Source organism: Bombus pascuorum, chromosome 12 (assembly GCF_905332965.1).
Source record: "Bombus pascuorum chromosome 12, iyBomPasc1.1, whole genome shotgun sequence".
NCBI lineage: Eukaryota > Metazoa > Arthropoda > Insecta > Hymenoptera > Apidae > Bombus > Bombus pascuorum.
Window position 1 is genome coordinate 10,740,049 of NC_083499.1, and position 14,664 is coordinate 10,754,712.

General features: G+C 45.9%; 1 protein-coding gene across 2 annotated transcripts in view; it reads left to right on the forward strand.

Annotated features, from left to right (window-relative positions):
• The window catches only part of LOC132912645 (homeobox protein prospero-like), a 43,384-nt gene that overhangs the window by 8,633 nt on the left and 20,087 nt on the right, over positions 1 to 14,664 (forward strand). The gene's annotated exons all lie outside the window — the stretch shown is intronic.

Genomic DNA, 14,664 nt, shown 5'->3' on the forward strand with positions numbered 1-14,664 from the left:
TCCCTAGCTAGAGTTTCCGTGTCGCAATCGGGAAAAGAAACGCGATCGTGGAAGATGTTTGAGGTACGCGAGTCCTGTTCCGTGTATGCAAACGAGAACGAGCTTTTCAAGTGATCGACCACTCCCTGTGTAGAAGCGGTCAGAGCCCAAGAGACGAGAGTCACGATGGGTGTGTCCGAATCTTAATTACCCTCTCTTCGGTCGGGAATAAGTAACAGCGGCTACATTGCGGCCAGGTATGAAGAGCGTAGGAGTCAGCACGGGTACCGGCGCGTACCGGCCACAGCAGGCATTAGGCTGATTATAATTAGGCTGAGTACAGTACAGATCCGAGATATAAGGCGGTCGAGAAACGCGTGCCCGTGTCCCTACATTATTGCCGCTTTCTTATCGCGAGAGACGCCCATCCTCTTGGAGACCATAAGTTTTCGCTCGACCTCCGACATTCAACGCGTTTGCGGCTCTGTTGCTGAAGGGAGGGTTGCTTGCTCGTTTCGTGACTTATTCGAGGGTGAGAGATTTAGAATTACACTATCGTTCAGGAGTATTCGGACACTAAATTATTTTTTATGAGATTCAATAATTATAAGTAAAACGATCGACGATGAATTTTTGCCTTATAATCGTCGCAAGTAGTTTTATATTTTTAGTAAAATTATTATAAAATTCAGTTCTTTTAATAACAAAATTCGTACGCTGTAACCTTCGACTAATATAATTTGACTTGCGTCTTAACTAATTCCGTTTATCACAAGATTCGATAATATCGATCGAGAAAATGAATCTAATCTAGTAGAACGTCTAAATATCATGTTACGATTTTATTTATTACCAACGATTACGAATTCAACTGTCACAGATGAAACAAAACGTGAATAAATCGTTGTGAACGATTTCTCTCTTACACGGGTGATCGTGAATCGTTGAATTCCATTGAAATCAGCAATGAAAATGTTCACGCAGGCTATACGCTTTAAAATACGTGGCAATCAATTTCATCATCGAAATTCAATGTCCATCATCGCGCATCGTTTCGTCGATCTCGTACGAAATATTCGAGGCACTCGAGCGAACGGGGGAGACCGGCCGCGAAATTTAATTAACGCAGGAAAAGGTCCATTAAAAAAGCTAGTCCCATGGAAATGAGGAAAGGGTACACTTAAAATTCCGTCGGGGAAAATGAGCGAAAAAAAAAGTTGTTCGAAATTTTATTCCATAAAAACGACGTGTGCGGTCAAATGCCTGTTCGCCGAAACCACGAACGTAATTCCGGAATCATCTGTGATCTATCGCGAGTCACTGATCAGAAAACGAAGCGACGAAATTCGGAATACCAAAAACATACGAAAAAAAGGAAAAACCAGTCGTCGTCGCGTTTGACGACTGTGAAATAAAAAAAGGAAAGCGAAAGGCAGGACGAACGGCGAATCACAGTTGTACCGAGGAAGTTGTTCCTCGTGCCTATGCTCTTGTGTTCCGCACCCCTGCGATCTCATCCCCTCGTGGCCCTGTTTCGTTCACCCGAAACATTTTCATCGAAGGCAGCGAAAAAGAGAATCGGCTAGAGTGGTTGATAAGAGAGAACGGGCAGGAACGGAGTGTGTTTGCAAAAGTTTCAAACGTCCAGTAAAAATTGCATCGGAGGTCGGCTTCCGCCGTTAAGCACAAAGCTAATTACCGGCTGAATATATTTCGGTACATTTCGTCGTGTCGGGGCCGGAGGGGTCTTTGGTCTCTCTCTTCTTCGACCTATGTACCTCCCCAACCTCGTTCTTTCCTTTTTCTTCTTCGCTGTCTCGTGTAGCTACTATTCCCGATGACGAACCAGACGAGGAACGAGCGAAACATGACAAGGGTTCTTTCGGAATCTCTTTCAACGACGATCGACGAAACCGATAGCTATATTTCTCTGTCCACCCCTTGCTGTTTCCTTCGCTCCTCGAATTTCGTCGTACGCGATGTTCGCGAAAATCAAAGGGGATCTCGATCTTGAACCGCGAACTCCTTTCTTCTTTCTCTCTTCTTCTTCGTTCTCGACTTCAACGATAATCAACGACGCAACGAAACGATCGAAAGATCGAAACCGTCTTCAGAAACGGGTCGGAGGGGAACGCGAGCGAACGACGATGTGCAATTAACCCGAAGCCGGGTGATAAAATTAACGCGTTCGAGGCGGACCGTCCGCGACAGATAAACTATTGCGGTTGATGGAGAGAATTAATCGCGAGGGAAAAAAGATCCACCCTTCGGACGGTGCCGGTTATAATCTCAATGTTTCTAGCCTGGCCGTGTCCATAAATAATTACCGCGTCTACCCCGACGGCCACCCTAACGATCGTAAAAGGGAGAAATTGACAACTTTCCTCTTGATAATCCTTGCATATTAGTTTCGTACAAGTTTCCCGTAAAATGGCGATTAAAGGACGACACGAAGGTGCCAATCTCGCGGCTCATTAGGCACACTTTCACCCTACGAACCCTCTCCTTTGACGACTAATCACGTAAGGGTTTACCCCGGACACTTTTTCCTCCTGGCTCTACGGCAGTCGTTGTCGAGCGTGCTCGATCTGATAGCCTAATGCACGGCTTCCTATGCGGAAATGCTTCGCCACATTATTCTACGCTGCTACGTGTACTCCGACCACCCGTCACCCTTCGCCACCCTGCCGACGTTATACTTTTGTCACGAGAACCGAGTCGTGTTCCGTTGCCATCGTCCACGCTTTTTCAATCTTCCCGGCTAGTTTCGACCGATTTTCATCGGGGAAAAGAACGTTCGACTCAATTTAAGGGGTTGCTATGATCGATCGATCCACCCCTTGGTTCAATCGAATCGCTTACGACTCGAGTGAATTACAGGCAAGATTCAGATAAGAAGCTGTCAAGGTGATGAATTTTTGGCTTTATCGAACGAACAATAGGAGAACGTTCGAGGAATCGATCGATGCGATCGATAAAAAGTACGCATGGAAATTTTACGTTATTTGCAATCGTTCGTAGACCTTTCTTAAAATGTATTCGAATATATATAAATTTAGTCGGGTTGATCGAATCGTTTTGATCCAGAGAATCGTAATTTTTGATATATTACAACGATAAAAAGAAGAAATAAACGCGTCATGTAACTACGACGTTCTCCGATACTCGAAAAGCATGCAACACCCTTTTTATTAAATAATTAAATACCGACACGCGATAATCTGTCTTTCATTAATCACCTCGAACATTATAACCAAAAAGCAATCACGCTTGAAACTCATAATCAAACGTACATATACGCGTTTGATCATATTCTATTTGACGAAATATTTCAAACTTCCAACTTTAATTATTAAAATAATAATTAATAAACTGTTTCGCAACACGAACGCCACGCATAAGGATATTTCCTTTAGACGTTCGCGTGGCGAGAAAATCGGTCCCGAAGCGACAAGACTTAAGGGGGAGAAAGAGGATCCGGTGTTGAGCGTCGTGGAAAGCGCGAGGCGAGGAGCGAAAGGAGATCAGGCGAGAAAGAGAGGGACGAGCTTTCACAAAGCGATTCTTCGCACCCTATTTTCTCACGCGCACGTCGAATCGAAAGCACGTCCGATATCTTACGGAGACTCGTTGACGTCGAGCGTACATCATCGGATCTGCTTATACCGACGACGATATTGACAGCCTTCGTTCGATGAAGCTTGCCGGGGGGGATGATTGGGGTCGTCGATGACAGTGTTGCGACGCCTGTGTGCGCCTCGAACGTGTGTCACGTTCGTGTCCCGCTCTCTCTAGCTCTCTTTCTCTATATCTGGCTGCATCTCTGCCTCCGTTCGTCTGTTTGTGCGCGAAATAAGGGAGGAAAAAAGGAGGGTAGACAGAACGAGAGAAAGAAAGGGTGAGATGCGCGCGGACTCGGGTTAGTTCGTTATCAGATCTCACGGTAGGACACGCGACTCGGCCCGAGAGATCTTATCGTACGGATGGAAGGAATTTTATGTCGTATAATGGACAACGCTCGTACACGACACAGAGACGGGGCGTCGCGATGGATCTGCGTCGCGTGGAGCCGCACGACTTCTCGGTAGCGAATAAAAGGCCACCGCGATTCCTCCTCTTCTTTCTTTTATATCGACAGACTTTATTTTCCCTGAACTCACATTTTTTTGCCATGTTTTCACTGATCGCTTCGTTTGCTACGAACTAATTTAGAATTCGTAGGAGGCAGAGGTGAAAAATAGATCGCGTCGAAGATGTACCTTGAAAATTTGACGTCAAGCCGCGATAATATTATACAAAGATGGTTTTTTCTTTAGAGGATAAGAAATTAGAATTATCGAGGAACAGATTAGTCGGAAACGTCCGCTAAAAAGTGGAATTTTACATTTTCGAAGATTTGAATGAAAGCTAATATCAATGGCAGAGCACGATCTGTATTACATTTATCTCTTTTTTAAACAAATATATCTTGATCAATAGTTCGATATTATCGATTAATATTTAAAGATCTGTTTGGTATCTGCTAAGAAAAATTTTGTATTTATTATATACGCATTGTATACATGTAATCACAGATAACAGCTTTCGTATACTTTACAATTTATAAATAGAACATACTTATTAAAGTTCCTATTAGAACAGTCTGTTGTGGGAACTCGTGGCAAAATTAGTAATTCCATGCTCGTTAACTTTTTGCGATACTCCAGTGGCTACGATCAGACGGAAATAAATCCAGACGAAAGAACGGCGTTCTGTCTACGAAAAAAAAAAAAAAAGAAAAACACGGAAACGTAACTGGATAAACATAAACGCGGGGGTTAACGATTAAGCCAGCAAAGTGTCTGGAACGCGAGTAAAGTAATAATAAGAGGAAGTGTTCGTTGTAAACGAAGAATCGAAAGCTCTCGAGCAGTCGAATAATGAAGTCGACGATGAATTTACCCAGTCACGCTTTCGAGGGGTTGCTTATCGTCTCGAAATCCTCGATAATTCTTCAACGAGGGTGCCTGTTCGCGTCTCTCTTTCTAATTTCTCCTTCGCCTCGTTCTTATCAACCGACGATCTACTTCGCTGTGGACATTGCCAGTCGGTTCTCCACCCTGTCCCCGCTGACCACGATGGTTAGGGTAATGACGCGGTAATTTTCTAAACAGGAATTTCCTTTTCCAACCCCTATCTGCCGGACACGAGCACGTGACCGGTCGTTAGCGACCACTTTCCTTCGCCTCCACGCTATTTCTGCAAACCGCGATGTTCTTCGATAGTTCTTGATTCTACCGTTAAAGAGGAAATCGGATTATTTATTTGGATTGTAAAAAAACTGTAGGTTGAAATAATTTTATCGGTCACATTGAGAATTGCCGCAAGTTTTGTATTTTATTATTTTCATTCAAATAAGTTAAGAGATTTTAGTTGTTATTTTTATGATATTTCTCTTGACTGATTTTCCGTTCCCTTTTCCTGTTTTTTCTTTTTTCGAGCAGGTTTGATCGAAGCAGATTACTCGGCAGCAAAAACGTTTCTCGACGTGGACGGTCGACGTAATGGTGGTTTTAGCGTTCTTAGATCGCATAAAATCATTTTTAACGGAAAATGATTACAATCGATGGATCGTTGATGAATTAGTCGATACGAAATCACAGCTTTTTTTCATTATTATCGTGTTTCCTGTCTTTAATATGATCACCACGGTTTAAGTGTACGTCGTTTCTTATTTACAGAAAAAGTAAAATTAAGCGGACAGCTATTCGATCACGTTCATGTTGATAATAATATGCGAGGATTTTCATTTGCGCGGATTCTATCAATTATAGAAAGACACGATTTTCTTTGGATAGGTAGTTTGTGGAGTTAATCTTCGATTCTCAGCTATTTAAAATACGATCGGGAAAGAAATTAAGCCAATTACAGATTTCTACTCTCCGAAACGTCGATATCGCTTTACAAATTAAAAAAGAAACGAATACCTCTTCAATAAGAGCAGCTTTCAAATAATTACATTAAACAGAAAACAAACTTAAAAAAGACATTTCAAACCCTACATGCACAAATATCTATTTATATTTCATTAAATTACAGATGGCAAAATGTTTAATTCTTCACTATCTCTTCATTCCAATCTATCTTAACTTTGACTACGAATTTTTCGAACAGTATAATATCTATGATAAACGCGTGTTAGAATATCTTGAAAATACCTATTTTTCATAAAAATATAACATTGCCTAAACGTTTGCGGTCTAATTATAATTTCCAACAAATGCAACGTACTTCTATATCGAAAAAAATCGCTCCTGGAACTATGACAACCAAAAATTTGTCACAACGATCGACATGCAGTACGAGAAGGAACACGTGCGAACGACAAAGGGACAATAAGCAGCACAAAATTGAAATTAAAGGCGAAAAAGCGGTAATCCGTGTGTTCACCGAAATCTTGACGACTACAAACGGGCCGAGAGACTGTAGGCAACCTCCAGGCGCGGGACCACGCGAGTGTTCGCTGCTTCTCGGCGTACGCGGCGGCTTGTGTTTTAATCCCACAAGATTGTGCATGCTTCGTAGAAGGAGAGAAGTGCGAGACATAGGGCTGACGGTGGATGGAGTCGAGGGATAGGTTGGCGGTAGAAGGCGTGCGTGGGCGGCTGCGTGGTAAACAGGCGAGAGCAGGCGAGGGCCATTTAGCGAGAAAGCTAGACACGAGCGTCGTCACGCGTGCTCTTGCACGTATGTACGCGTGTGCACCCATACGCGAACGATGACGACCGAGCCCCGGTTTTCTCTTATTGTGAGGAATAAGCTGGCTGCAACCGAGGGAAGAGAAAGAGGGTGGGTAGTCGGAGAAAATTCGAGCCTTGAGGTAGTAGACACACCGGGAGCAACTGTGACAGAGAAGAGAGAGAAAGATGGAAATCCGTACGTCGTATGCAAACGTTCGTAGGTAACGTGCAGGAGGCGAAGCGAACGCGTGCTTACGTTCGTAGGTAGTGGCCTGTTCTCTGGTATGGAGTATGCGAGCTACGGGATAGAGCCGGAGGAACACGAGCCTTGTAATTACTATGCTCTCGTAATCTTTTCTACTTCCACCTATGTATCCCCATCCGACGCTTCTTCCGGCGTGTTCTTCTTTCAATTCGTTGGCTGCTTCCTGCTTGCTGGTTTCGTTGTTTCACGAGCCTTCCTTTCTCTTCTTCGTCCTTTCCCGCTGGTCGCTATGGTTTTTGGACACGCGACATGTGCGCGGTATATGTATGTAACAGTGTACCGCACGATGCTTGTAATTGGGCTCGTTTCCTGGTTCGTTGAGTTTCCCAGCAAGACCAGATTTCGCTTATTTTTTACATGGAACATGTTACGGTTTACCACGGGGAAGAAGTTCTGGTATGGAGGCCTTAATTTTTAAAACGCTTGTTTCCAGGTTCGCTTCATTGTGTTTCCCCTCCTTCCTATGTCTTTCGTTTTTTCTTTTTTTTTTTATTTTTCTGCCGTTCTCACTCGAGTTTAAGCAACGTTGATTCGTAGCAAGAAACGAAACGACGATGCCAGCGCCTGGCTCCTCCGAGAGAAACGAATCGCGTCTTCGAGATCGTTGACATCGGAAGCTTCGACTACTTTCCCCGGAGGATTCCGATTCGCTTCTGTGCAAAGTCCTCTCTCGATTTGCTTCTCATTTCGCATGCAGGAGAGTCCGGTCGTCGAGAGGAAGAAAGGATTCTGGTCGAAATGAGCAAGTACGAATTCTTTGAGACAAAAGCCAAAGCGTAGAGAAGCAGAGAGAAAGAGAGAGGGAGAGAGAAAGGTGGTCTAGGGCCAGAGGTAATACATCGAACACGAAAAAGGGTTGGGGGTGGCAGAAACAGCAGCAACAGTAAGAAGTGGTAGGAGTAGAAAAGGGAGGGAAAGGAGAAGACGATGACGGAGGGGGTGGTGGTAGGAAAAGAAAGGGGTAGGAAGAGACGGGAGAGAATGTATCGTGGCAGTTCCGTAGCCAGGACCCTCTAATGAAAAGAAGGAAACTTTGGTCTTTGACTTTCGGGCCGCGGCCTTGCTGACGGCTATACCTGCTTCTCCGAAGGGTAGAAAACGAAGGAATGGAAAAGAAGAAGACGCCGGTGATCTCTTCGGCCGCCGCAAGGCCCTTGAAGTTCACAAAGGAGCCCTCTTTCGTTCCTCGTGTTCTCTTTCGTGTCTCTGTGCTACACAGATGCACGCGCGTCCTGCACGCGCCCGTCTGCCAAAGACGTACACGCACGGACGTAATGGCGAACCACGAGCGAACGAGTTATATAGGTAGTCGAGCGAGATCTCGAGAAATTCGCGCCAGCTCCTTAATTAAAAACTCAGTGTACGGCACAATGGAGTGGCAACTCTTTGGGTACCGCTACTTGCTACCGCCCTGCTGCCGCTACCACCGCCGTTGCTGACGCTGGCCTTCTGTAGACAGGTACCTACAATACCGACCTACCCCAACCACCAGACTTTTACTTCCTTACTGAGGTGGTCAGGGTGCCTCATTCCTACCAAATAATCAGCCTCGGTTCATCGCGCGAGCGATTTTATTATTTACCGAATCGATCGGTTCTTTAATTGCTACGTTCACGCGACTTTGTCGAGTCGTTTGTATCGTACACGTGCGTATCTTTGCGAATGTACGAATACGCACGCATTGTTTGCGCGACCCTGAAACGCAAATGAATCCATTCAAGGGTATCGCTTTCTTTCTTTTTTTAACTCCAACGTACGAATTGCGAGTATCCGATATTCTCGATCGAACGATCGTTTTCCACGTTTACGCACACCACGGCCAAGTATCTTCGCAGAGCAAGTGAGACTTGTCGGTTATCGCCCGAATTCCCGCGAGGAAGCGAATTTTTCGGAAGAAGGGTAATCCGGCTTACGGCGATGCAGCCGGGATGAAGCACCCTGCATCCAGTCAGCTTACCTCGTACGTGGTGGTTGTGCGCGTAAACGGCAGTCACTTAATTAAAAATTACTTAATTACGTTCTTGGCACTAATTAGTGGCGCTTGGCTCTCTCTCGCCCGTACGCCTTCACTACCTAGGCACTGCTGCCACCTTCTTTCTCTCTTTCGCGCGCTCAGCCAGCCCGCCCACACCACGACCTCCTTCAACCCTCTCTCGCCTTCCTCGACCGTTAGCTGCCTCCTCCATCTCCTCTTACACCCTCCTTCTACACTCCGTTCACAACCAGCCGGCAGCGAAATCTCTGTCTTGGTTTGCATTCTTCTTCTCTCTTCCGCCGCTCGGTATTACCGCCAACCCCCGCATCCACCTTGCCACCCGCCAACAATCCAACACCCTCTGCTTTCTCTCTCGCTCTCGTTCTCTCTCTGTCTATTTCCATTTCTCTGTCCCTCTCTTCGCCCTTTTCTTTCCCTGCTCTCCGGAAGTCAGACTAGCAACGAGTTACCCGAAGCGCCGTAAACTTCCGGTTAACGTTATTTCTCTTCTTATTCGGTTTTCTTCGCGGTTTTCACGCACTGCCGACCCTCCGCCGCCCTCTCCGCGCCCCGTCACCTGGCTTCCGCAGGGATTACCCCTTTGTTGCCGAGTACACGACTCCGGAGTCATCTTTGAAACTCCAATGCTATATACCAGCAAACAAGCAGAAGCTCCCGCTTCTTCTTTCTCGTTTTTCCTCTCGTCGCTCGTACTGATAATCCAAGAGAAACGTCGGCTGAACGAGGGTGAAACGAAGTGAAGTCGTTCGTTTATGCCGTTCGATGTTGAATTTTTATTAATGCGATCTTCATCGATTCCATTTCTCTTCCGCTATTGTCTGAATGTCGTTTGATATTGTAACAAACGCGTACTAAAATCGATCGATCCTCGATAAAGAAAAAGAATAATCTCGATATTCTAAACGATGGAAACCAACCCCCCTTCTGACAACACCTTCGCCGCGCAATTTGCCCCCGCGAACGATCAGAAAAAATAGGAGTCCTGATCAGACAGACGAGGAAGAGAGCGAACGAGCTTACCACCCTCGCGATATGTCAGTGCCGTAACATAAGGGGTTCCTGCTGGCGTTGCAGCAGGCAACCAGTCAGGCGGCAGCCGTGGCAGCAGCAGCATCATTCCTTTTCGAATTTTTTGATAATGAACACAAGTACGAGAAACACGACGGGTATTGGCTGGGCGGCAGACAATGCGGTGGCCGCAGGGTTATCGCGGGAGGAACAACGAAGGAGGCGGGGGCTAGCTGACGGGGTTTCGATGGGAGCGAGCCTCTGCGCGGGGAGAGAAAAGGAAGAGGAGCAGGGGGAGAAGGGGGTGGTGGAGGGTGATGCCAGGGGACTTTATAGGGGATGTAAGCATCGCCACTGCAAGGCTAATCCGTCGCTATGAGCTGCTACTTGCAGCATGAGTACGGTACACTCCCTGCCAAAGATTCTTTTCCCTACCACCTTCTCCCTCCTCCAACTCACCATGCCCCCTTGGGCAGTCATCTTTCTTCTTGTTGATAGAACGAACTGGTTCATTGACCCTGCCAGCGAGGATATTGCGCCGAAAGACCTCACGATCCTCGTCTTTCGTAAGATGTTGCAACTTCAAAGACACTCGATGATTTCGACCCACGATTTCGACCAGATTAAAGTTCAGAAGATGTTAACGTTCCCGTACATGCTCTCGTCGATCAATCTCCCGGATTCGAAAAGCAACGATATTTCTACTAAATGATTCAATTATGATTCGTTCTTTTTATCAGATAACCCGTATCGATGCGAACGAGAGGAAACGAAATAGGTAGGACGATTGATTAGATCCGCGAGGTCGACGATACCGAACATGATATTGCACGGTGGCCTGATTACGTAAAGTCTCGGAGTCTTGTCATTTTGGGGGTATTTAATACCTCGAGAAAAATGCTTGTGACGTTCTAAAGAATTTTATTGTCCGGGCCGTATGAGCTAGGTCCGAGGGCTCGTTATCCGTATTTCTATTGTTCACCGAGTGCATTCCTGTCGGGCGCAAATTACGCCGAAACATCTGCCGGCTACCGTACAATATCAGCCCCTCTACCTAAGAAATATCGGAAATAGTTGGCCGATCCGCGAAGGAAACACTTGGCACGCTGCCTAGTTCGCTCTCGGCGGCTTTGCTCCGGTTGCGCTACTTGCCGATGCATTACTTAGCTAGCAAGTGCAAGCAAGCGGCCGAGCTTACACGAGCAAGGAGACCTAGAAAATTCATCGTCCACGATGAATGTGCCGTTTCTAAATGCGAGTGCTTACCTTTTATCTTCTTTTTCTTTCCTCTCTTTCTTTCGCTTATCCCTTTCTCCTTCTTTTTCGGTTTGTTTCTTTGCAAACCGTGCACTGTGATCGACTTCGCCATCCTTGACACACGCATACCCACCACATCCTACACACATATATACAGATAAAAGAGACGCCACGGAATTAAAATACGATATTGACCGCGTCCCGGTCTAACTAAATATTGATCGTTCTCCTTTGCGATCCCTTTTGTTTCGTTTGCGGCCGGGAGAGGCCAACTGACACGAATATCTTCTTTTCTTGCCTTAAGACGAGACTAGTGGAGTCATTAACGAGACGGCCTCGGTTTTCTCGCGACACTGATTCCACTCCTTGAACCCCTTCGCGTTCTTCTTTCTCTCTACACGTTTAAATACTACCACCACTCCGACGTAATTGTTTTCCGTGGAACAGGCAGTCGCGTGCTTTTCAGACGCGGTTAGAAGAGAGAGGAACTTTTAGAACTAAGGCTGACGACTAACACGACCGTCACGAAAAAAGGACCTGTATATGTTTTTAAGCGAATTAATCCTAGCGCGAGATCGTTAAGACAAGTACGGGGCCACTTTCGATATAATACCGCGTTTAACCGTTTCTCAAAGTGGTTCTACTTAGCGCGATCGCGCATTCCGATCTATCGAAAATATCGTAGTCAACCATATTGCAAACACGTGTTTGTCAATGTAATGGGCAAAATATTATACCTACTGTTTTATATATATTATTAGAAATATATAAATATTGTCATACCAAGTATCTATTACATTATAACTATGTAAAGAAACTTTGAAAATCCTTTCATAGACAAGTAGGTCTTACAATTTCGAAGTGCTAATTTCATTTTGCCAATTATATAAAAATATTATATCGCGTTATAAGCTTAATAAAGTACGTAAGTCATAGAACAGAAAGAATTTAGATGATATAATTTACTACAATGTAGTCCGCTAATTAATTTTTTTCTACCAAGGAATAGGTATTGTAACATAAAAAAAATTGCCGCCATATATGGTACTTTAAAAATCCGGGAAATATTTCTTGAATTCTCTCTTCCTGAATTTTTCTCGATTCTCTTAAAAATATAATTAAATCAAGTATCTCGACCGTACGATCCTAACATCCGGAGGAAGTCTACTCGAGTTTTAAATCACGGGTAGGGTAATTCGTTATTCCGCGTGTCTCGGTAGTCGCGTCACGCGGTCCGGTTATCGAGCGTTATTTGCTATCCATGTTCGAAGGATTTCCACGGAAAAACGCGCGCATTCGTCTACGTCCATCCTGTGCTGCGCTGAGTACGCGCAGGATCTGGCGTGCTCGCGCGTCAGCCGTCGAGATACCGGGCGCTCGTTGCCCGGAGACTCTTCTCGTTTTTGTGCTCCGCACGAAAAACGTGAAATGATAATGTAGCCGGTATCCCGCCCTAATCGGCTTTGTATCCACCGTGATGGCTGGTGGACCGGGGTACTGCAAGCCGTGCGGCATAGGCACGGAACGAGGGAGGTGGCAGTTGGATCCTGGGGGCAGCTGGGAGAGATGCAAGCCTCCTCCGGCCTCCATGGAGGATTTAATTTACATCCACCGGCGAAAAACGCGGAAAACAGTTTATCAAAAAAGTTACCGCGCAGGCTCCGACCGTGCCGAGAGGCAGAGATAAAACGATGGAAGAAAAGAGAGAGAAAGAGAAAAGAGTGGGAAACAGCGGACCAGCAGGAGGAGGTGGTAGAGGTGGTAGAGGAGATGCCGGAGGAAAAGGGGGTGCGGGATAGAAAGAGGGTTCACGACGGCAGAAATGAAATTGTCCGTGCATGGATTACCGTCGACTTCGTTATACCGTCGAATTAGTCTCCCTCTCCACCCTCCTACTTCCCTCTTTCTCTCGGCTCTACATGTCCATTCTTCTACCTCTATCTCGCGGCGCATCATTTATTCACCGCTCCTAAAACGGCACTTAAGTATTTTTTAATAAAACCTCTTAGCTCGTGCGAGTACTTATATACCTCTGCCATTTATTACACTACGTCTTTCTTTGGCGGTTTCTTTTATTACTCGTCGGATAAACACCGACTTAATTTTCTATCTTTCCGAAATCTGCCCCCTTTCCCCTTACGCTGAGCTTCGCCTTACTCCCGATTCTTATCATCGTCACACACCGATGCATCGTCGTCGCGACAATCGCAAATAGATTCGGTCATTCGAATACGTAATTACGTACATATCGATATCCGTTTCAGATTTCGAACGAATTATCGACGAGGAAGAGGTTTCGGGGAAATAACGATCATGCGTGACCCGACGCGTAAAACGATCGCGGCTCGTTCGGTGCAACTTTAAATTTCCCGCTAATCCCACGGGGAATCGGTCCGATGCCTCTTGTGACGGTTCGCGGCAAAGCGAATCAGGATTCGAAATCGGCATGGACCGAGCGTAAAATTACTGTTTCGGCCAACATTTACTCCGGCGCTCGCGGGGGTAACGTTCGACTGGACAGCGACTCTGAATTGATTTCGTTTGAAATCCCATCCCCCATCCTCCCTTCTACCTCTTCTACGTCCGCCACTCACTCTTCCCCTTTCTCCCCTTCTCTCTTTCCCTCTCATCCAGGATCGTTGTTCGCTACCCTCGCCTTTCTCTTCTCTCACTCTCCCTCTCTCTCTTTGTCTCTTTCTCTCTCTCTCTCTTTCTCTCTTTCTCTCTCTCTCTCTATCCATCTATCTCTATCTCTATCTGGCGCCCTCTTTCTCCCTCTTTTCCTCCCTCTCTTCGTTTTCGAATCTCGTCCGGGTCTCTGACGCCTACATACTGAGACCAGGGCGAAATGCATTTCGATCCGCGCCATTTTCTACCGGTCGCATCTGCGTGTCCAGCTTCGAAATGGAGAAAAAAAGACAAGCATTGATATGAGGAGGAGGGAGGAGGGAGGGCGAAGGAAAAAGGAGAGAGAGAGAGAGAGAGAGGACTCATTAGCCAGGGTAACGTGACACACGAGCCGGAGAAAGTGATGCTGCAATCAATAACCAGCGACGCTATTTCCCGATGCGTGCCCCTTCGAAATTTCTGCAATTTCGCCACCGATTGCGAAACAATGCGCACCACCCGCCACGATTCCGCGGCCGTCACGCGGACCGCCATACGTTTCACGCGCGTTGTTTTTTCCACCGCGCAACTCTCGCAACTCTTGGACATTACCCCCACGCTGGCTAAACAATTCTGCTAACTTTCAAGTTTAAAACGACGCGCGTCTAATCGTTTCTCGTTGCTTGCTCTTTTCGAATTTATCGTACTCGATTATCTATTTCGATTGCAATAGCAGATAAAACTGATAGAACTCTGAGAACGTTAGGAATTATCGCTGTTTTCTTTTGTCTTCTTTAATGGTGAACGATTCATTCGGTGTTCGGAAACTTATT